The sequence below is a fragment of the Rhipicephalus microplus genome, chromosome 5 (assembly GCF_043290135.1).
Source record: "Rhipicephalus microplus isolate Deutch F79 chromosome 5, USDA_Rmic, whole genome shotgun sequence".
NCBI classification, from domain to species: domain Eukaryota; kingdom Metazoa; phylum Arthropoda; class Arachnida; order Ixodida; family Ixodidae; genus Rhipicephalus; species Rhipicephalus microplus.
Window position 1 is genome coordinate 116606107 of NC_134704.1, and position 21782 is coordinate 116627888.

Here is a 21782-nt window from a genome sequence, read left to right on the forward strand (position 1 = left end):
TTAACCTCAATGGGATTAAGTGCATTGTTCTAAAAAAACAACCAACTATTCGCGCTAATGCGGTGATCAGATGATTTACATGTGTATTCCAGTTTAATTCCTCCTGAAACCATACACCAAGAAACTTTTGTTCCCTAACATGTGCGATGCAATTTCCTTCGAATTTTATAGCTATGTTACTAATAGGTTTATTTACAGGTCGGAATATCATATAGGTTGTTTTTTTTGCATTCAAGCGCAGTCCATTTTGCCTTAACCAATTTGAAAGATTGCTTAGATAATTATTTACACTGACCTCAAGCGATATTAGATTGTCTGATGAAAAGAAAACATTCGTATCGTCAGCGTACATTATAAGTTCAGGAGAATGAGGTATATCGACAATATCATTTATATAGACAAGGAACAATAATGGCCCCAGTATAGACCCTTGGGGGACTCCTTGGTTCAACTTTTTTTTTGCAGAAATAGTGTTATTCAGTTTTACATATTGATAACGATCTTCTAGATAACTTTTAAACAGTTGTAGTGCAACTCCACGCACCCCATAGCTTGATAATTTATGAATCAATGATTTGAATTGTATGGAGTCAAATGCCTTTTGAAGATCGAGGAAGAGCCCAAGAGTATATTTTTTGTTTTCCATATTTTCGATTATCTTATCTTTGATATACAGTAGAGCTTGTTCTGTTGATTTATTTTTTTGAAAACCATACTGACTTTTTGTTATTATTTCGTGCTTATCAAAAAAGGATGCAAGTCTATCATAAATAACCCCTTCAAATATTTTCGATATTGTTGGAAGCACGGATATAGGTCGATAGTTCGCTAAAGTATTGATATCACCACCTTTATGTACTGCAGTGACTTTGGCTACTTTTAGCTGCTCTGGAAATACACCGTTAGTGAGGGTGAGGTTAATAATATAGGCTAAGACATTAGATATCAATGGTGACACCATTTTTAACTCAACAGAACCTATCTCATCAATCCCTGATGCAACATTGTTTTTAAGTTTTCTAATTAATCTTTCTACTTCAACCGGATCTGTGGGTGCGAGAAAAATAGAATACGGCAAAGGAGATTTATCAGGAGTTGGAGCATTATCTCGCTTTTCATCCGTTAAAAAAAAGGAACCCGCATTTATGAAATGTTCATTCATGACATTGGCCAACCTTTCACCACTTAAAATCTGACCATTAATTGTTAGGTCCTGTGTCCTATTACGACCCTTTTTTCTGTTCGTAAGCTCATTTATGACCTCCCATAGCTTCCTCTTGTCATTGTAAATGCTTTCAAATAATTTTTCATAGTAGTTCTGTTTAGCCTTCCGTATTTCTGAATTTAAAACGTTTCTGTATTTCTTGTACTCAGCTAAGACGTCTGTGTTCCGCGAACGGATGAAATCATGATACAATTTATTCTTTTTTTTTATGCGCTGGTAAAGATCCCGATTTATCCAAGGCTTCCTGCATTTCTTATTTCTGCCACGTGAGCGCTCCTGAAGTGGAAATGCCGCATCATAGCTAGTACTCAATAACGTCATGAATGTGTTATAAGCATCATCAGGATTTTCTTGTCTATAAACAGTGGTCCAATCTATGTTCTGAACTAGCTTAAAAAATGTTCCCGAGTTTTGTTGTTTTTCATTCGGTGGAAAGATGTTTCTGTTTTCTGACCAATTTGAGAAGTAACTCGTGCCAGAAAGAAGATGGGCATATGATCACTTATGTCATACGCAAATACCCCGGATTTTATATTCTGTGAACTTAAATTTGAGGTGCATATATCAAGGAGCGTAGCACTTGTTGATGTAATCCTAGTAGGTGAACGTATAAAATTTGTACTTCCATATGTAAGTAAGAGCGTTTCAAAATCTTTGGCATAAGGATCATTGGAACAGAGGTCAATGTTTATGTCACCCATAACTATGCAAGGAGTATTCCCGCAATGGTGGAACAGCACTGTCCTCCTTACGTTTTTTTAACGTATTTCCAAAGTTCCTTCGAATCGTATACCAGCCTCTGGCCTAAGTGAGCGAAGAATGCTTGTTTGGCTGATCTAGCGAGCTGTCTAAAACTACGTTTTAACTCTGCTAACTGAATGTAGCGACTATCAGATTTCTGAGTCTTGCTAAGTCGATCGATTCTTCCTATTTTTTTAATAAAGAACTGAGTTGCCTGTTAAACCACAATTTATCTTTTGAACTCCTGGAAGAGAATGTTCGAACGAAAACAAATTTAGCACGCAGTTCAAAAAGCTTCCCTTTAAGTACTCCTCATAAATTTCCCCCATTGAACTCATCTGCCAATGTGTCAAAAGTTGGAAAACATGATTCAAGAGCTAGATTTAGAGCAGCGTAGTTAGCCCTGTCAAGTGCATACACGTTTCTAAGGGTTTTTTTTTCGATAGACACACATTTCGAAGTGTAGCGTCCGCTACAATAACCTTATGATCACTAATGCCGGGCAAAGCACATATATCTGAAATATTGCTCGGCGCATCACAAAGCAACAAATCAAGCACGCTACCAGTATCACAGTCATTGCGGGAAGGATCTCTTACCAACTGATGCAGACTGTTTTCGTGCATAAATTCAAAGAAGGCTTTGTATAAACCACCTGTTGTACCACCTGCGAGACAATTACCCGACCCCCAGTCCAAACCAGGAAGGTTAAAATCTTCTTCCAGTATAATGTGATCGCACTGAACCATCTCAACAAAACTAGTCAATTGAGCAAACTGCTGACAAGAGGCACCAGGTGGTCGATAAGAAGAACCAATGAGAGAACATTGACCATTATCAGCCCGCAACTTGCAAAATACAGATTCACATTCCAAAGCACAATCAACTCGAACACAAGGCAAGTATGATCATACAAGAATAAATACACCACCACCCTTAGATTCACGGTCCCGCCTAAAACAGTGATACCCAGCGGGGAACAATCCTCTATCAATGATAGCGGCATCAAGCCATGATTCAGTGCCTAATACAACTGCAGGCTGAACAGACCTTAACAGCAAGTCAAAGTCATCAACCTTATTTCTAAGACTTCTGCAATTGGCGATGAGTAATCTTAGTATATGTGTCACAGAAGACTGCATTGTTGGTCACAATTGAATTGCGTCCCCGGTAGTGCTATCAATCCGATATCTTTTATCACCCAGTTATAGGATATCAAGTCTTAAAACGGATTTCTCGCCTTCCTTTCTATTATCTTTCGCGTATGCCCAAAGCTTTTTTTTTCTTTTTTTATGAACTGTACGTGAAAAAAGTACGTTAGTGTATGAAGAAGACCGCGTTCAAGGGAGACCGTTACTGGGCAACTCGACATTGGTTTCCTGATTGTTATGTCGCTGAGGACGACCGAAAGCGATGACAAATACATTTCAATTGTATTTCAATAAAAAGACAGAAAGTTATCAAAATTCAATTCAACCTGTATCCAGCACAAACAATATGCCACACAATCTACATGGCACCGTTAAAATTTAACTGAGCAAGTATTTAGCAGATTTGTAGGACGAAAAACGTGACAATTTGTGGCGTTTTGTCTGAAGTTTCATAAGCTATTGCATTAGAAAAGAGTCCTCATGTAGGACATCGAGTACAACCGCATTGACAGCTTGTGATTGGTATTCTTTCTTGAATGACAGCTCTCCTGAAAACAAGTGTTGTGACAGTTACAACAGAACAGAACACCTGCTCTGTAATATATTTTTGGCCTTCATTTTATTAAAGCATAGGCTAGAAAACTAGTATAATGAAGAGCAAGAAGGGGCCTTTAAATTATCATGCATTTCCCTTCACACTGCCATAAAGGCCAAACCAACAACAAACAGTCCTTCAAAGATGCATCTTCTTGAGTATCATTTATTACATTCAGCGCTACATACAAAATGTTGTTGATTGCAAACTTGCCTTCGTTCAGTATAACAGATCTTCATTTCACCAAAGAAAATAAAAGCAGAGTTATGAGATACCACTTACTAAAGTCCAGCGTCTCTTCACCGAGAAATCCACAAGGAACTCAAAATATTGCAAAGGAATGCCCGGACATCAAACATGATACTAAAGATGCGCACGATTTAGAGTTGCTTCCGCTTCAAAGTGGACATAAGTATGAACTGCTCAGCGACTAAGCGGTTGTTTAGAGTAAAAAAAAAACGAACTGAGCAACTTTAGTTTTTTAAACAATGCTTCGAAGCTCGCAATCTCTGGTCAACCTAGGTGGGAGAATCTCTAATTTCAGAATTGTTCTGGCCATGATCACTTCACTCGCGGCGAGTCCTCGTTGCTCGTCAAGGTGTAGTGCGTAAATAGTCACCTTACATTTTTCCGTGACAACGTTGCCGTCGTATATTACGTGCGCCAGTGCGCCTCGCAAGTCGCATATCGGGCAGTTGCAGACATGCATGAATACATACAAATAGACCCTGTTGCGGTCGGGCCACTGTCACTACTGTTGCGTAGTGCTTTGAGGTCACGGGTCGCCAAGGTGACTACTTTGGAGTAGCGCGTGTTGCTCAGCTCGTGGCTTCAAATGCGAAGAGCAGAGAGAGGGATCGTACTAGGCGACGGTGAGTTAAGGCAACAATTATGTACTGCCGTTGCATTTTTTGCACTGAGGCCATCAGCCTAAGAGGCTCAAGAGTGAGGATGCTTCGGGTGCTCTGACGCTATTGTCTGTTGTGACGTACTCGTCTGTTGCTTGGCGCCACAGCACTCGGGTAATTTATGGACCCTGGCAAACCCTTACGTCCACAACATCCAATGATGAACGCCGATTTGCATTGCGTCAGCAGACTGCAATCAGGAATGCCACAATCCTTGTGTCAGCAGCCACTAATCAGGAACCACCGATGGATTGCACTCAAGGGCCTATGATATTGCCACGCGTTGCGTAAGACACGCCGCGCTTGATGGCAGCGACTGCATCATGGGGTTTGACTTGGACCCGTGGATAGCTTGGCACGCGTTGTGTGCAACGCGGTTGCCAGAGATGGCGTCAGCCTCGCTCGCGCGCAGGTTTTGACGCCGGTTGCCTTTGCAGTAGTAATGAAGTTCGGTTCGGGCTCCAAGGCATAACAGCAGCCCCGCTGCCAGATAATGCACCGGAAAGACGAACAGTCTCTACGTGTATCGGATGTCATGCACTCTCGATCACCAGCCCCTCCAGGGTCGTCTCCTGTGCCCTGGGGCAGGATGTGGCTCCAGACTCAGTTCCGTGAACAGATCCTATTCTTGAAAAACGATTCTCATCTTCACTGGCATGTCGCCAAAACTTGTCGACCAGATTAATTTGTCTCTTCTGAAAATTTCTGACTCAGCTTTTGTTGCCAGTTCTGCAACTTGGCAGGAACGGAACAGAAAAACAAAACGCCTGACCTGTGCGGACGCGAACCACAGTCACAGCAAGAGCTATAAGAGCCGACTTTCAAGACCTTTTTTAAACACTCATTGAGTAACTGCTGCAAGCACACTGCTGGGTAACCACTACGGATGTATTAAAAATTGTTACTGTCTGGTAGGCCAGCATTCGCTATGGTATCCTTCGTCATTCTTCTCAGAAGCGTGGTATCCGCTAAGCACTTGCAAGGAATCTTGTGCGAATCATTCATGCGGTGGCTGATAACAATGAGGAACCATTTCTTAAGTGGTTATGCGCCACATTTGTTAGATGATCAAGAACAAGCTTTTGTAATGCGTAGGAGCATTGGACAACCCACTCGTTGCGCTATTCGCGTTGTGTGATGCCTGGTTGTTATTTAACTGTTCTAAAACACTTTATTACTCCTAATAATGTGATTCTTTTCGCGACACAAAGCCTGCCTAAGGCAAATTTGCGGAGAAGCCACCCAAGCACCGGCGTGGCTCAGTGGTACAATACTGGGCTGGCACACAGCGGACCAGGGTTCGAGTTCCAGAGTGTGTTTCTGTGATAGTGGTTACGGACTCTGGCGGCGGCCAACAATTACGGCGCCTCGTGTGAACCTAGTTGTGATCTCATAAGAGCGTTCGCTGTAAAAAAGCTGCAGCCTTCATACTTTCTTTATGCTTAGCACTGCTACTGCTAAGCTGCCTTTGCTTTATTCATTTAGTGATTGATTTACGTGAGCGCAAAATCAGGGGGAGTTTGAGAGAGAATAAGTTACGACTGCATAATAAGCAACGCGATGAGGTAAGGTCATCAAGAATGAAGGTGCATATAACACCTAACGAAGCCTACGCAAGCGTAGCCACCGACCTTGTCTCCAGATCCCTCCTCGGGCCCTACTTTCGGTGGATCATAACAAAACTATTGCAGTACCCTGCGATGCCACAGGAGCTGCAGCTTAATCGCAGCCTGCACAGACTTGCTGCCATCTGTAGAAAAAAAATGTAGTGGAGAAGGCAATTTCTTTCTTTCATAGTGTCCCACAATAAAAAATATGCGAAGAAGCACGTCAAGCTTTTGCAATATTAGGCACGTAGCTAATTGCAGTCAATCATGGGGGCGCCGCCCAAGCGTTTCACCTGCTCACAGACGGAAACAACTGATAAGCTTTTCCTCCTCTGAGCTTTATCATACGACCTCAATGTGTATCGAGCTGACAAAATATAACTGAGCTAATAAGTGTCTGTTGAACTGCCCGAAATATTTTTTCATAGATGAATGGAGAATATAGAACGTAGGTATGAAAACATCAGCCACCCTCTTCCATTATTTTACGTTTGTACACTCATTTGATAACCATGATGTTTTGAAATTTTGCACGTTTTTGAAGTATTTAAAACCTTTTTTTCGCGCCACGCAACACAAGTTTGTACGTTATTGGAATGATAAGTTACAATTTTAGTATTACGTTCATTACCATGAACAAAGCCAGCCAAACGAGGAAAAATAATTTCTACGAAGAGAGGAATCAATTATATCCTAAGCACGAATGAGGAAGCTTGATATATCACTTTAAAATCAGCACAACGTTACGAGGTGGACGTAAACTATGCCGTACATGACTTCCATCTCATGACTAATATGTTTGGAAGTGTCATTTACCTTAGTCGTCTACACGTCACGTGATACCATATTCGTTATATGTGGATCTGCAAAACGGCTGCGAGCGCGCAGTGAGCCCAGCTTGTAGTCATATTTTACATAACACGAATATTATGGCTATTATCTTTGAATGTAGCATTTACCTTCGTCATCTATTTATGTCACGTAATACAATGTTTGGTATATGTGAAGCTAGCAAAACGGCCGCGAGCACGCTATGAGCATATCATGTAGTCATGTTTTACATGATTCGTATATCATGAGCATCATGATTGGACGTGTGCTTTGCCTTTGTCGTCTATTCACGTCAGGTTATATCAAATTTGGTATATGTGGAGCTAGCGAAACAGCCATAGCATGCTATGCAGCGTAGGATGTAGTCATGTTTCCCAAGGTACGCATGTCGTGGTTATCACGTTTGAATGTCGGTCATTCACGTACAAGATTTGGTATATGTGATGCTAGCAAAACGGCCTCGAGCGCATCATGAGCGTGAAATGTCGTTATGTTGTTACGTGACATGCATCTCATGATTATCATGTTTGCCCCAGTCACATACCATCGTCATCCATTCACGTCTCGTAATACCGAATTTGTGAATGTGAAGCTGGCAAAACGACCGCGAGCATCAGTGCCGCGTGTAGGGATAACTTATAAATATGACATACATGTCATAATATACACGTTAGGGTCATTAAGTTTCGTTCGCCTAGAATCATACCATACCATACCAGTTTTGTAATATGTAACGTGAATGAAACCACCACAAGAGCAGCAAGGCAATGAAGTGTAAATTATGACAATCACAAAATACATATAGTCATTTTCATGTTATGACTATTAACTTTTTCGCGTCATACTGTCATATTAATTTGCAGCTATTTTCGTATCAATACCAAAATTAAAACGGCCAGAAAATCCAAAATTTGTAGGTGGCTAGTAGATATATAGATATATAAGCTCGAAGTCAACAAAAATCGCTAAGAAACGCTTGGCATTTTAAAACAGTATCAACCTTATTATCAATCAGTCATACGTAATTAGAATATTCAAAGCACCAGGAGTATAAATGCAAAGCAATATTCAAACCTTACAGCAAAGTATTACCTATATGGAAATTGATCAGGCTCTCTGTGTCCCCATTTCTAGCATGCAAGAAGATAACCAGACATTACTTTGAAAGCGCTCGTCGTACATCTGGTTCGTCTGTCAAACGTGTACGGTGACTCCACGCAACGTTATAATTTTCAATTCACGAAATGCCACGGCGTTGCTTCGGTCTGCTCCAAAATGATATTTAGTAATCGTGGGGTAGAAAGCTACTCAACGGACACCTACTTGATAGAGAAGTCTCTAATTGCAGATATAGAGGGTTACATTTCGAAAAAGGCTAAGCAGACAGAACGCAGCAGTTCCATCGAATGAAACCTTTTGAGTCGCACATACACAAGCCTCTTCGACGCCATCAGTCTGTCGGGCTCGTTTCATGCCGAACGCACTAATGCAGTGATGCTCAAAGTTGAGGCGAACTTCTCGACAGCGCAATGGGCCCAACTAATAGAACTCACCAGTTTTGATGTTGTACAGCAAAAAATGTTGGTGCTCTATGTTATAAGTTTAAATTCTGGATGAGGCTTGATTTGACTCCTCATTTTCTTGTAAGAACTTTGAATGCACGAGCCCACTCACTGATTATAGAGCAAAAGAACAGGAACATTGATGAGTCCCGCGTTTAAAGTAGGCGATATGATGCCGAGTGCGGCTCTTTTGTGGGTTTGACTATGGTTAAAGAGTGCCTTTGACGAGAAAGAACGTGAAGTCGGAAGCATAGCGACAACTTGTCTTCATTGTTCTAACTATTGAAGACAGTCACCCGTCCATACGCTTCCAACCAGCTCTCCGGTTCTTCGCACGATGACGGTCGGAATTTCGGCGGCTCATTTTGCTCATTGATGAGCAGGGGTGTAAGCTGCGCAGGCGTTGTCATCCTGGCGGCTTGCTTCGTCGTCGTAGCTCGTGTGTTGTCTAGTAAGGGTCCAAGTGTGAGTTGGGGGGTGGGGGAAGTTCTTGCAGTTTGTGGCTGGCTTGACTGTCACTGATGGTGTCGGTGTCTTCTTCATGACGTGGGCTAGGCGGACGGCTTCAGGGGGGTATACGAAACAGGCCGGGAGGCACCTCCACCAAATTTCACATGTCCGTGACGTCGACGTCAAGGACACGTGAAGAGGCAGCTCTTTGTTTGGATGAACTTGTGGCCACGAAACTTAACATCACACTACAGCAGCAAAGTTGCTTCTAAAAGTGGTGAACACAGCCTCGGCCGTCGATCAACTAACAAGCGGTGAAGCGCGTCGGCATTTATACATATACCGTCGAATATTTCAGTCTTATCACTTGTAGTTGCAAAAACTTTAAAATAACCTCGAATGTTAGCGTCTTGCACGCATTATTAAGAGAACAATCTACAATAATCTCGAACCTTCTCGAACAGCAAGGCACAGTTCACGTTGAGCATTGCTGACAAGCTTCGTGGGCCAAAACTGAATCGAACCAGTGTTCAAACAAAGAACGCGCGTGGCAATATCAACTGGTTACCAGAACCTTGATCGTTTCGTTATGCATTCCGCTCGCTTTTCTATATGTCACAGCTATGCTATTTTCTGTACCTTCCCACACTGCGTAGCTCCAAAGTTTGTCTCAGATAACCTTGAAATACCCCAAGTTTCCGCCCCAAGAGTCAGTACTGTTAAGGCGACCGTCAATATGACTCCAACAGAGAAACGGATCGGTCTGGCTTGATTCTCCTACTGGTGCAAGTATAGGAAAATCGCCGTAACAAATTACCGAACAAAATAGCGTAGTTGCTCCTTTTAATTTTTTTGAGGTAGGGAGAACATCGCTGTGGTCTGACAGCAAGTGTTGCTGCGGTAACCATACCGAAAGTGGTCAATGGAGCATTGCTAGGTTATTTCTCCACGCCGCGGGACAAATCTCCGTTAAGGTTTGTTTTTTTCTGTTTAAAATGCGCGATAGGTTTTTATTACATGAATTGATCAAAAATTATCCAACATTTGCATCCACTATCTATCAATGACATATTTTGAGATTTTTGCTGCGGCTATAAAAAGGAATAGTACTCCGCGTCACATTCAATGACGCAGAAAATGGTATCTCTAAGCAAAAACTTCGATGATGATGATGTTTGGTGCTTTGTGGCTCAAGGGCCATTTGATGACCAAAGCGCGCCAGTTCATGAGGCAAGAGATGTGAACAACAATTCTGATTAGCGACTGTACAAGGGCCTCAAAATTCTTCGCCCTAAGGCGGGTAAAAACATAGAAATAATAAAATCATGATTATGCCATGAAAAGTGTGTGGTATTATTGAATGACGAAAGCCTGTGATAATAAAAACCATGGTGGGCACGTGTGGCATAAGCACTAGTGCCTCGATCATTGACACCGTTGCGTCCAAGGGCCGTGAAGCAAGTGCTTTTTTGAGTGCAGCCACTGCAGCGGACACCTCTTTGGAGACGTCGTGCTAAAGAATGCCCGGGTATATGATATGAAACGTACGAAAATATTTTAAAAATGATAACAATGATTTATGTGTGAACAGTGGTTCCCTATCGACGTACATTGCAGGATGTAGTGGTATCTGTTGTCGGTAGGGTAGTGGAAAGTGTTATCTTCTTAGCTTGTCTAATTTTTTGCACTATTAGAATGTGGAGCACGGTGAGTGCTTCTCCAGATCAGTCACACAATGGTGGATCACCCCCAGACAAAAGAAATAATGTGTAGTGTATGTATGTCCTGTTCTTAGTCTTGTAAGGATTACTTCAGTTTGGCGTGAATTTGATACTGGTGGACAATGACCAAGTTGCGGCTTGATGACATGCAATATCCCTACTGAAACGTTCTGTATGAAATCTTACGGAAAATATATGGACTCCGTAACATATCCTTATGCTACATACGAAAAAAACATGGAGTTTTATGGAAATATACGGAAGTTGTATGGCATTTACGGAAAGCTTCTTATGGAGTATAAGGAAGGATAAGGAAATTTTATGGCGTATACGGAAAGCTTTTTATGGAGTATACGGAAAGATAAGGAAAACGTATGGCATATATGGAAAGCTTTTTATGAAGTATATGGAAGGATAAGGAAAGATAAGGAAACTTATGGAGCATACGGAGAGTTCATGATGGAAGATATGGAAGGACAAGGAAAGTGTACAGAGTGTATAGACGCTTTCTTAAGGAAAATGCAGAATGTAAGGTCTTACGGAAATATACAGATTGTGTAAGGTGCTTACGAAAATGTGCAATAGTGTATGAAAGGCATGCGGATTGTTGCAAAAATGTGGAAACTCTACAGTTGTCACATTTTTAGCAGGAAATACGAGCTCTATAAAGTTATAATTGAATGCACAGTGGCATATATAGTACAAAAGAATAACGCAGGCTAGTCTGTGTTGTCAGTCACCGCTGTTCGCCCTTTTCCAGAATGAATACAACTTCTGCAGATGACCAGGTGCTAAAGTCTGTCACATGGAAAATGTGTCATTCACAAGGAATGACAATAACTCATTTTACTTGCATGCTGTCACACGAAAACAAATCAAGCAAAAATGCATAACTTCAAGGGCTCGTTTTTTGGTAGAAACAATAATAATGAGAACTAAATTCAATGTGAATGAACTTGTCAATATTAATGAAATTGTTCTCATTAACATTGGCAAAGAGAAATGTCATTTTAAAATATCGACCATGAGCTTAGTTCTCCTGAGCACCGACTAAAGAAATGAAAATCTATGAAAACTAATTGCATGTAGCCTAAAAATAATTTTTTATTGATAGTATGTGCTCCTACAATATTAATACAGCTATACACAACTTGCCACAGCTTCACGACAGAAACGAGGTAGGGGCAGAGGGAGTGGTCAGAAAAATAATTAAGTATGAGAGCCCAACTGATATGTACAAACACATAATGGTGCTTATCATTGATGCACGGATGGTCGTGTATAGAGCTGGGTCGTTTTGAGATTTTCAAAAGCACTGTTTCAGACCACCATGCAGATAACGCTTCAATTGTAGTGCTACATAAGACACAACTTATGGGCCAGCTTTATTGAATAAGAAGATTATAGGTTAAACAAATGCTTTAAAATATATCATATCATGGCTGCATGAACGCATACAAGCTATGTAAAGTGCAATAAAGTGAGGACGCATGAGCTTCTCTTGATGCTCAGTTCTACATAGATGCTTCAACTGTACTGCGAAGAAATTTAACCAATGTCGTTGTGTGCAACATTGTCCATTTTAAACTATCTATATGTATATATAAAATTCCTACTGCGTGTTAAGCTACGTAGCACTCATAACATTTCCTTTTATTAAGGGCAATTTTTCAAACAATCAACATTATTCATTTTCTGTCTCACTTCGTGCCCGCAATTCTTGGTTTGGCTCGATCACAACTGTGCAGCCCTTATTTTGGAGAAATCAAAAAACATCCACCAAAATATAGTTTGGAACTGCTTCTCGGTGATATTGCCTTCCCTCAACTGCCACAGCTTGAGATGAGTCATATAGCAAGTCTCGCGCATACCTAGGGCCTACCCTTGAAGAAACTGGTCCGGCTGTGAAATGCTCAGTGTTTTCTCAAATAAATTTTTTGTTTTGAGTTTTCTCACTTCTCGAGTCCCTTCACAATCAAGCAGACCCAATGTTCACCTTAGTCCTTAATTTTTTTTATATTATGAAATAAATAAAAAAATTAATAATGAAAATAAAAATACGAATAACTGTTGCGCAAAAAACACAGTCCCCACATACGTACTTGAACGCAATATTGCTTTTATTTTGTTTTAGAACCTCAGGCATTAGAAAAGATAGCAGTACAATAAAAACGTTGAAAAAAAATTAGACTCGGCGGGACTCGAACCTGCGCCACTCAGTTGTGCTCGCGTACGTGAACTGCGTGCGTTAACTTGCTGAGCTATTCGCGCTTTTTTTTCTTTATTGCCTTCTTGACTACAGGTCAAGCTAATATGACAGTCACTATTACACGTGTTTCATGCGAGAAAACGCGTCAAACAAAGATATTACATCTTCATTACAGTCGGTAGTCTTATACACATCTCGCACTTTTATAACAGCTTCCACGAAACACTCATTAACGGATAGAACTCTCACATCACAGTGTCTGTACGATAGCATACTACGCCAAACCGAATGAAGACCAAGTACAAATATAACATCCAAATTTTGCACAGAACTATCACAAGGCAAAAAACGAATTCCATATGAAGTAAGAGGTAAATCTTTTTTTTAAAGTTCTCTGTAAAATGTTCCAAAAGAAAATAGCGTTCTTACAATCAATAAACACATGTTCAATGGTCTCAGGTTTGTTACACAGGAGACAGCTGCTTCCCCATGGTACATACATCCCTCTCTCTTCAAGCCACGTTTTTACTGGCAAGGTTCCCGTATGAAGTTTAAAAAAGAAGGTTTTCACATTGGGTGGTATACACATGTTTTTCACTCGCTTTAGTACGTCATGACCATATGATTTTTCATACCTTGAACGGTACAGGGGCACAGGAAAAACATTCTGTATTAGGTCTTTCATAAGGCGCTTTCTTTTCACATTAGTTAGGTAATCTATCGAAGACCTCGCCCTTAAGAAACGATATGAGAACACAACTTCGCGCAAGAACGGTGACAAGGGGTGTCGTTCTCGCCTGTCTGAAGATACAAAGAAGTCAGGCATGTGGTGTAACAGCGTTGTTTGAAATAAAGAACGTAAAAAAGAGTCTCTCTGGTCTCTAATGAGCAGGAAACGTGATATTACTTGGTTAAGAAACAGATGGCAAAGAGACAGCCCTTCTTGCTTAACTCGCCGAAACAAGTTCGTTCTAGATGTTCTCTCCCACGTAGAGCTCCAGATGAACGTGGCGAATATCCTGTGGACTTTGTGAATGGTTTTACGCTTACAACTAAGTACTTGCAAAAGGTACATAATTTTAGCAGCCAGAAAAAACGTTGCATACAGCTGACCGAGAGAAAATTGATAAGCCACGACCGCCCCATCCTTCGGCGGTCGCGCGCAGTTCTTCAGCCTTTTCAAGGCAAAATGCTTCGCTGTCTTGATACCTGTCCAATGGTACCCCAAGGTAACGACTAGGCGTCGTGAGCCACTGAATATTTCCAAAAGAACTGGGCGTAAGGTCCCAATTACCATGCCATAAACCAATGCTTTTTTCTTTGTTCATTAAACTTCCACTCGTGTCACAAAATCTTTGAGTGATTTTTAATAACGAAGTGAAACTCTCTCTATCAACTGCAAAAAAGGCAATATCGTCGGCGTATGCCAAAACACGCACTTCACATGACTGCAACCTGAAACCATTAATCCCTGCATGGTGAATCACTTTCTGACACAATGGTTCCAAAAATACAGCGAAGAGCAAAGGACTTAAAGGACACCCCTGGCGCACGGAGGAAAGTACTTGTATGCGCTGTGAGAGTTCTCTATTTACAATTAAATTTGTGGTTGAATTTTTATATGCCAATTTATTACCTTTACATATGATCGCACCAAGACCAACGTACTCAGCTAGCATGAAGACTATATTGTGTGGAACCATGTCGAAAGCCTTGGCTAGATCAATTTGCAACATAGCTACTTTTAGTAGCGCAGCGTCACAATGCTCCAAAATTCTCCTGGCAACATGAATATTCGTGAATATGCTCCTACGCTTGATGCCGCAAGTCTGATGTGACCCGACCAACTTGTATATAACTCCTTGCAACCTCCTAGCCAGAACTTTCATAAACACCTTATAATCTACGTTTGTTAGCGTGATAGGCCTGTATCCTGTCACTTTGCGTAAAACATGTTGCTCTTTCCCTTTAGGAATCAGCACGGTGTGCGCTCGATTAAACGATGGAGGCAAAGCTCCGCGATCTAAAGACTCCGAAAAAACCTCATGCAATGCGGCGGCCATATCCTCCTTGAACGCCTTGTAAAAGGCGGCATTAATGCCATCTGGACCAGGTGATTTGCCCATGCCGAGATCATCGATAGCCTTATCAATTTCCCCTATACTAATAGACATTTCCAATAAATTTGTGTCCTCAGCATTAAGTGTCGGCATTTCTATCAAGAACTCATCTACAAAACCCGGCTCCTTTGGTTCGCGATAAGCAAACAAGTCCTGATAATAGTTTTCAAAAGCTTTCATAATATCTTTATGTTCTTTCAATATTTTACCATTCCATTCTATCTCTAGTATGTCGTGAGCTCGAGCATATGCCTTTTCATCTGACAAGGCTCGCTTTGTCGGGGCTTCATTTACGAGGTATCTCTCAACTCTTGCTCGTATAATTGCACCTTTATATTTATCTTCTTCAAGACATTCAATTTTGTTTTTGACAACCTGCAGTTGATGTGTGAATAAGCCCGGGTTTTCTGCTTCAATATTCACCAAATCATTTAGCTCTGCCCGTAGCTCACGTTCCTGTTTTCGAGCTTGGTGCTGCATGTAGCAACCACACTCTATTGCATTCATTTTTATCTTTTGCTTAAATAATTCCCATTTTTCCGTGGCACTCCTTTCTGCGTTTTTGAAAAAATTCTCGATTTCCTTTTTTGTCTTATCTACAAAACCTTCGTGCGTAATTATCTTAGTATTCAGTTTCCATGTTTCCCATACAACCTTCTTTTTGCACTTTCTACCTATCTCAAACAAAACTAAGCAATGATCACTGAAGGAAACAGCATAAACGTCATAGTTCTGACATAAAGGTACTATCTCAGAACAAACATATGCTCGATCTAGTCGTGCGTGACTCGAACCTTGAAAATGTGTGAGGTGCTGGCGACTGCCACCCATCGCAAACAGAGCTACGTCATGTAAAAAGTACTTATTAAGGCTGTCTCTAAGCAACCCAACGCTTTCATCACCTAATTTAGCAGTATACGTGCAATCTTCTTGGGTCAAAACACAATTGAAGTCACCCAACAGAACCACACATTTCTGACATTCAAAGTACGCTTGCATTTCCCGGAAAAACAAACATCTGTCTCTCGAATTTGTAGGTGCGTATACACAGATAACTCTAAATTTAGTGATCCCGTAACAAAAGTCACACAAAACAAAACACCCATGTAGGCAACTTTTGACCTCTTCCACTACAATACCAAGAGAGTTCTTGACAAAAATAATACATCCAGCTGATGCTCCCACTGCATAGCTCGCACACGCATTGTACCGCAATGAAAATTCTGCTACCAAGCTATCAGTCGCGTCTTCAGTACTAACTTAAATCTCCTGGACCGCGAGCAAGTCAAGGTCTTTTTCTTGCATCAAGCGTTTCAACTGGTACTGTTTGCGACGCGTTCCTAGACCACGTACATTCAGCGTACCAATGCGTAAAGGCGCAGTCATGCTAGCCATGTTGATGACAAAGATGAAAACTACAATGCTGCGCTTACCGTGTCTCGTATACCGTGCAGTGGAAAAACCGGGATCTTACGCGTCTAGATCGTGTCCCCGAACCGGCGACGATGACGCCGACCGGGTTTCGAGGGCATATTTTTTACTCTTAGCGCCCGTGACGCGATGCCACAGACGTTCCGGGCGTTTCAGGTTGCGTTCCGTGCTCTCCACTCGGTAACGCTTGCCGCGTCCCGTGGTCGCTTCCGGAGACTTTGTGCCGGCTTCTGGCGTAGCGATCTCGCCACTGGTACCCATATCTTCCTCCATCGATTCTTGAATGTCCTGCTGGCCGCCTGTTGCGGCCAACTTCTCGGATTCTTTCGTTGAGTCTTTGCCATCTTGCGTTGTCGCGTCGGCTGTCTCTTCTCCAGTTGCCTGAACCGCGGCGTCGGGACCCACGGCGTTGCTGCCAGGGACCACCTTCTCAGCCTCTTCGGCGTCCATTAGATTATCTTGGGCGTCGTCTGTTGGCAGCACGGTCTTCGTAACTCTGGCATAACTCCTGACGCAATCTTGACTTTCATGACCAAACGCTCGGCATACACCACAGCGGGGAGTCTGGCAGTCTCGTCGTATATGTCCTTGCATGTGACACCTTAGGCAAAGCGGTGCCCGACCCGGGGCCAAAAGAAGGACGGTGCCCCCTCCAATGTTAAAAAGGTGCGGCAAGTCTTCTAGCACCACGCCTTCCTTCAGTTTCAGTCGCACCACCCTCGTCGTTGATATCGCGTGTTCAAAGCCAGCGACGGTCCAGTTGTCGTTGGAAACCTCCAGAACTTCACCAAACTCACTCAACGCTTGTCGAACGCTCTCATTCGAGACCGCAAAGTCAACCCAGTGAAGTTTCACGGTTACATCATGTTGGATAGGGTCGATGATAGCACAGAAGCCACCCTTGACTCGGAGTCCACCTGTTTTGAGTAATGCTTCTTTGTCAACCTTGCTTCGCATCTTCGCCAGTCAGATGTGATTCATCTGGAAGGCTCCAATGCCAATGATTGCCTTGATGAGTCCCACTTCTTCCAACGGGGCCCGAAAGTCTTCCAACCGGTATGGTCTTTTTTCCAAATCCCCGTGCAGAAACACACACTCTTCCATACTGTCACCCGACGGCAATGTAGGCAACAAAAACCGGTAATCCGATGGTGCAGAAGGGAACCTAACACCGCAGCCAGCAGCGGCCGCCGAAGCACCTCGCACGGAGCGAGCCATCACACGTCCGTCTCCCACCGAAGCCGAACGCAGAGTGCTGAGCTATTCGCGCTGAATGGTGTCGAGAGTTCAAGTTATGTATATAACTTTGCTTTTTACACGCTATGTGTTGGCATATTTATGTACGATGTGCGATCGTATCTATTGTTGTGTGCATATGTTTTGGGATTGTATATACGTCACATGCTTTTCGCATGTCTTTCAACTATAGATTGCTGCCCCGCCTCGGATGAAAACAAGTATTTTTACACCCACACACACGCTTGAGCAGTTGAAAGTTGTTTCCCGGGGCTCTCTTGCGATTGAGTCGGCCACCACAGGGAATTAGAGTGATACGCCATTAATCCCTCCATCTAGCTGTATTCCACTTAGTAGCTCTATCGCTTGATGAGAAATCGAGCGCGGGGCGCGACGCTATTGCGCACGACCATGCCTCGCGAAGTGGCGACATCAGCTGATTGCGCCGGCCCGATTGCTTCGATTTGCTTCAGAGCAAAGAAATGTCATACCTTGAAAGATTGCGTACTGCACAATGTCAAAACGTTACTGCTTTGTAGCCATTCTATGATTCATTGAGAATAGGTAACTCTGATATCACTACTGTAGAGCTTTGCTTCGGCGACACGCACCGAACGTGAAACCGCACTACGTCTGTCGTAGAAGCAGTAGGAGGCTGTCGTCTGCTAGAACAAAAACAAAACAAAGACCTGGAAAATAGTCATAAGTTGTAACTTGTTTTTTGAATAACCGTTTACCACTTTTAAAGTTATTTTGCCAGATAACATACAGTTTTTTTTTGGTTTATAGCAGCAACACATGCTTTTTTTTATTTTCCTCGCACAGTTATCCAAGTCAAATCCATTCACAACTAAGCCACATGTTGTTTGTCTTCTTTGTTTTCGTGGGCATGCCGTGTCGGTGCGTCTGTCATGTGTTCGCGCTGCTACACACGAGAGCACGAAATGTTAAATTTACGCAAGGAAGCGCCGTTCCTCGTTCGTGTAATGTGCTAAGATTGCGCCCTATTCCCGCGGTTGTTCGAGTGCGGATCAAGTGCGAGTCGTCCAAGGAATCAGCGGGTTGGGCGGGCGCTCGAAGGACTCCGAGGTGACGGCTGACGCCTGTGGTCGCTTTCCTCAGGACAGTGTGAAAGAAACTAAAGGTAAGGGGGACACTTTTTTATGTAGACCAAGTATGCCACTCAGTGCAAGTGTGTGTTGCTGCACTCGAACGAGGCGTCGTGAAACGGCAACCTTACGCGCCTTTGCGAGTGCGGTTGCCGATTCGCTTTGACAATGCTAACGCCAGCAGAGCCATGGCGCATCGGCGCGGCCTTACTGGAGCTAATTGGAGACAACTGCGGCAACATGCATGTGTATGGTGATCGATTTTTTTCATATGTGCAATGTAGTGAGGAAGACGCACATGGCGCTTGGTACGTTGTTGATTAAACGAAGCCTGCAGTGCCATTTGATGCAAAGCAGCATTTTGTTTACGTTCGCGGGCGATACAATTTGTAACTTGGCTCGATTCACCTAGCCAACCGCCTAAGTGGGTTGATTAGCATACGTTCATGGTAGAGTGTTATTATGCCCCTAAACAGTGGCGTGTGCTTGTTAAAACATATAATCTGTGTGCCTAGTGGAGAGAGAGAGAGGTGTTCGTGCAATCTGCATGTGTACCTGCAAGACGCCTTTGCTTGTAACTAATAATGTACCGGCCAGCACCTACATTGTACGCCTGACTTTGAAGAAAACTTGCATGCACAATGTGAGATTTTGTAATCTGCCAGACTTGCTTTTTATAAAATAATACACTGCCAGCATGTTCAAAATATGTTTCGCTGCTGTGTGGCAGGGGTGCGGTTATCACGCTGTTGTGTAGTTGCTGATGCAAGCACTTATAGTTTTGATGCGTTAATATTTCTCATCTAACTCATCAGGTGTTTGGCTGTTTCAGCACAAACAAGGCAAAGAGAGAAGGAAGACGGGTAATGACAGGACCTGTGCCGACTTTTGTTTGCAGGAGAATGCCCATGTTGGTGTATTTATTGTGACAGCCTTTCTGTGTTGCTTTTTTGCCCAAATTATTCAAGAACACAGTTGTCAGCAATATGAGAGAGAACACTGAAATTAGCTTTTAAAGATCATGGTGACTAAATGCCTAGTGATTCACAGCACAATGTAACAACAAAAGACATCAGTATGATCAATGTGGACGAGTACAGTCTTGCATCTAAAAAATATATTGTGCAAAATGTTGCCTAAGTAAGAAAACTCTCAATGTTTGCAAATAGTGTGACGTCGCTTCAAGCACCGTGCCAGCCATTCCCTCCCTCTGTGCAAGGGCTGGTTGGCAAGGAAGTTGTTTGTGACGTTCCTGATAGACCACTGAGATGTATGCGATTCCAAACCTGTAGCCTAAGATATACGTAATCTTTTGTGCAGTTACATCGCTGCATCTGACACCTACAACTTATTTGCATATTTACATTGCTCCCTTAGGACCTAACACACAAACTTGTTGTTTGCATTGTCACTTCATGAATATCGAGCGGTAAAGGTACTGAGTGTATGTGAAACAAGAATCTCTGCTTATTACATGAAGACATATGAGGCCTTCGATAGAACGAGTTATACCTTTATTGGGCTTGCGTACTCGTCGGGGCGATTCATACATGCAGCTTCAGCAAATGGTGTCTTCTAGCTCGGTGACCATGCAATTTTTTTCTGCACACAGCGCAAACACCGAGATGTACCCACTCGCATATGGTCGCGTCAAGTGCATATTTACCTTGACTAAAATGTCGAATCAAGTTTTTTCATCGACCCTGTCATGAGTGCTAACGTCTTCGCAAACAAGACACATTGTTATTGACACTGCACACACTACACACAATGTTCTCAGTTGAACCGATATTCTCAATGCCTTTTAATGCACACTACATGCCGCAATCAACAGTGCACATTTTTGAAGACTATGCCGCTGTTTCTCGCACAGGCCACCACGTGTGTTCAATTCTTCAAGATAAACAGACAGCGTGGCAAATATTTTACCACACAGTTTACCACACAGCTAGATGTTTGCTGACACATACTACAGCTAATGTCGACATTGTAACGTGAAGTGTAAGCTTTGGAAAATTAAAACTTTCCCCAAACTCCGCACGACTGTACCGGGCTGAGCCACCAGCGGGAGTGTTTTTACCAGCCACACCTTTTACATGTGCCAGTGACATCATGCTGTGACGTACCTCGGTAGGGGCCTATCGCTGCATACTTTATGTGAATGAGGGTCCTGTTAGTGAAAGCAGGCATTGTTGATTTCGTAACTTGTTCATTCCCAACTGGACCTTCATTTTCACGAGTTGTCTGACTGATATTCAGGCGAACTTTTGTGCAATAAATTATACAGTTGGCAGTCTGTGCTTGCCCCATACTGTTGTTACTGGTGTTTCTTGTTACTTTGCACTGCTCATTACTGCTCACCTACAGAAACTAGCCTATCTTGCCGCTGTTTTGGACAAGATGCAGCTGGCAAGTGCGATAGTGTTCATAACTCTAAATTCTCAAGCAAAAATTATCGTTTCATATTCAGTTAGTTGCATTCATATCAGTACAATATAAGAAATCATTGATTAAACATGAATCCTTGTTCCTTCACATAATGCTCACAACTTTTATATCAAATTGAATGGTGTTTATAAAAACACATGGATTTTAGCTAAACTTCATGCTCTTTTCTCGAACAGCTGACAAAACGCTATTGCATGCTTACTTGCCATGAATTGAACTGTGTTTGAAATACATTGCAATTCTTCACCGGACCGCCAGTACACTTCACATTGGGGGAACATTTAATAACCATGGATTGATTAATTAAGAACGGGAAGAAAGAATCGGCAGGCCGGGCTACTTGATATTGGCATCCGTTTTGCTACCCAGCGCATTATCATGCAAACTTCCTATAGAGTGGTTATGCGTCTTGCATGTGTGTCTGTAAACCAAGAACAT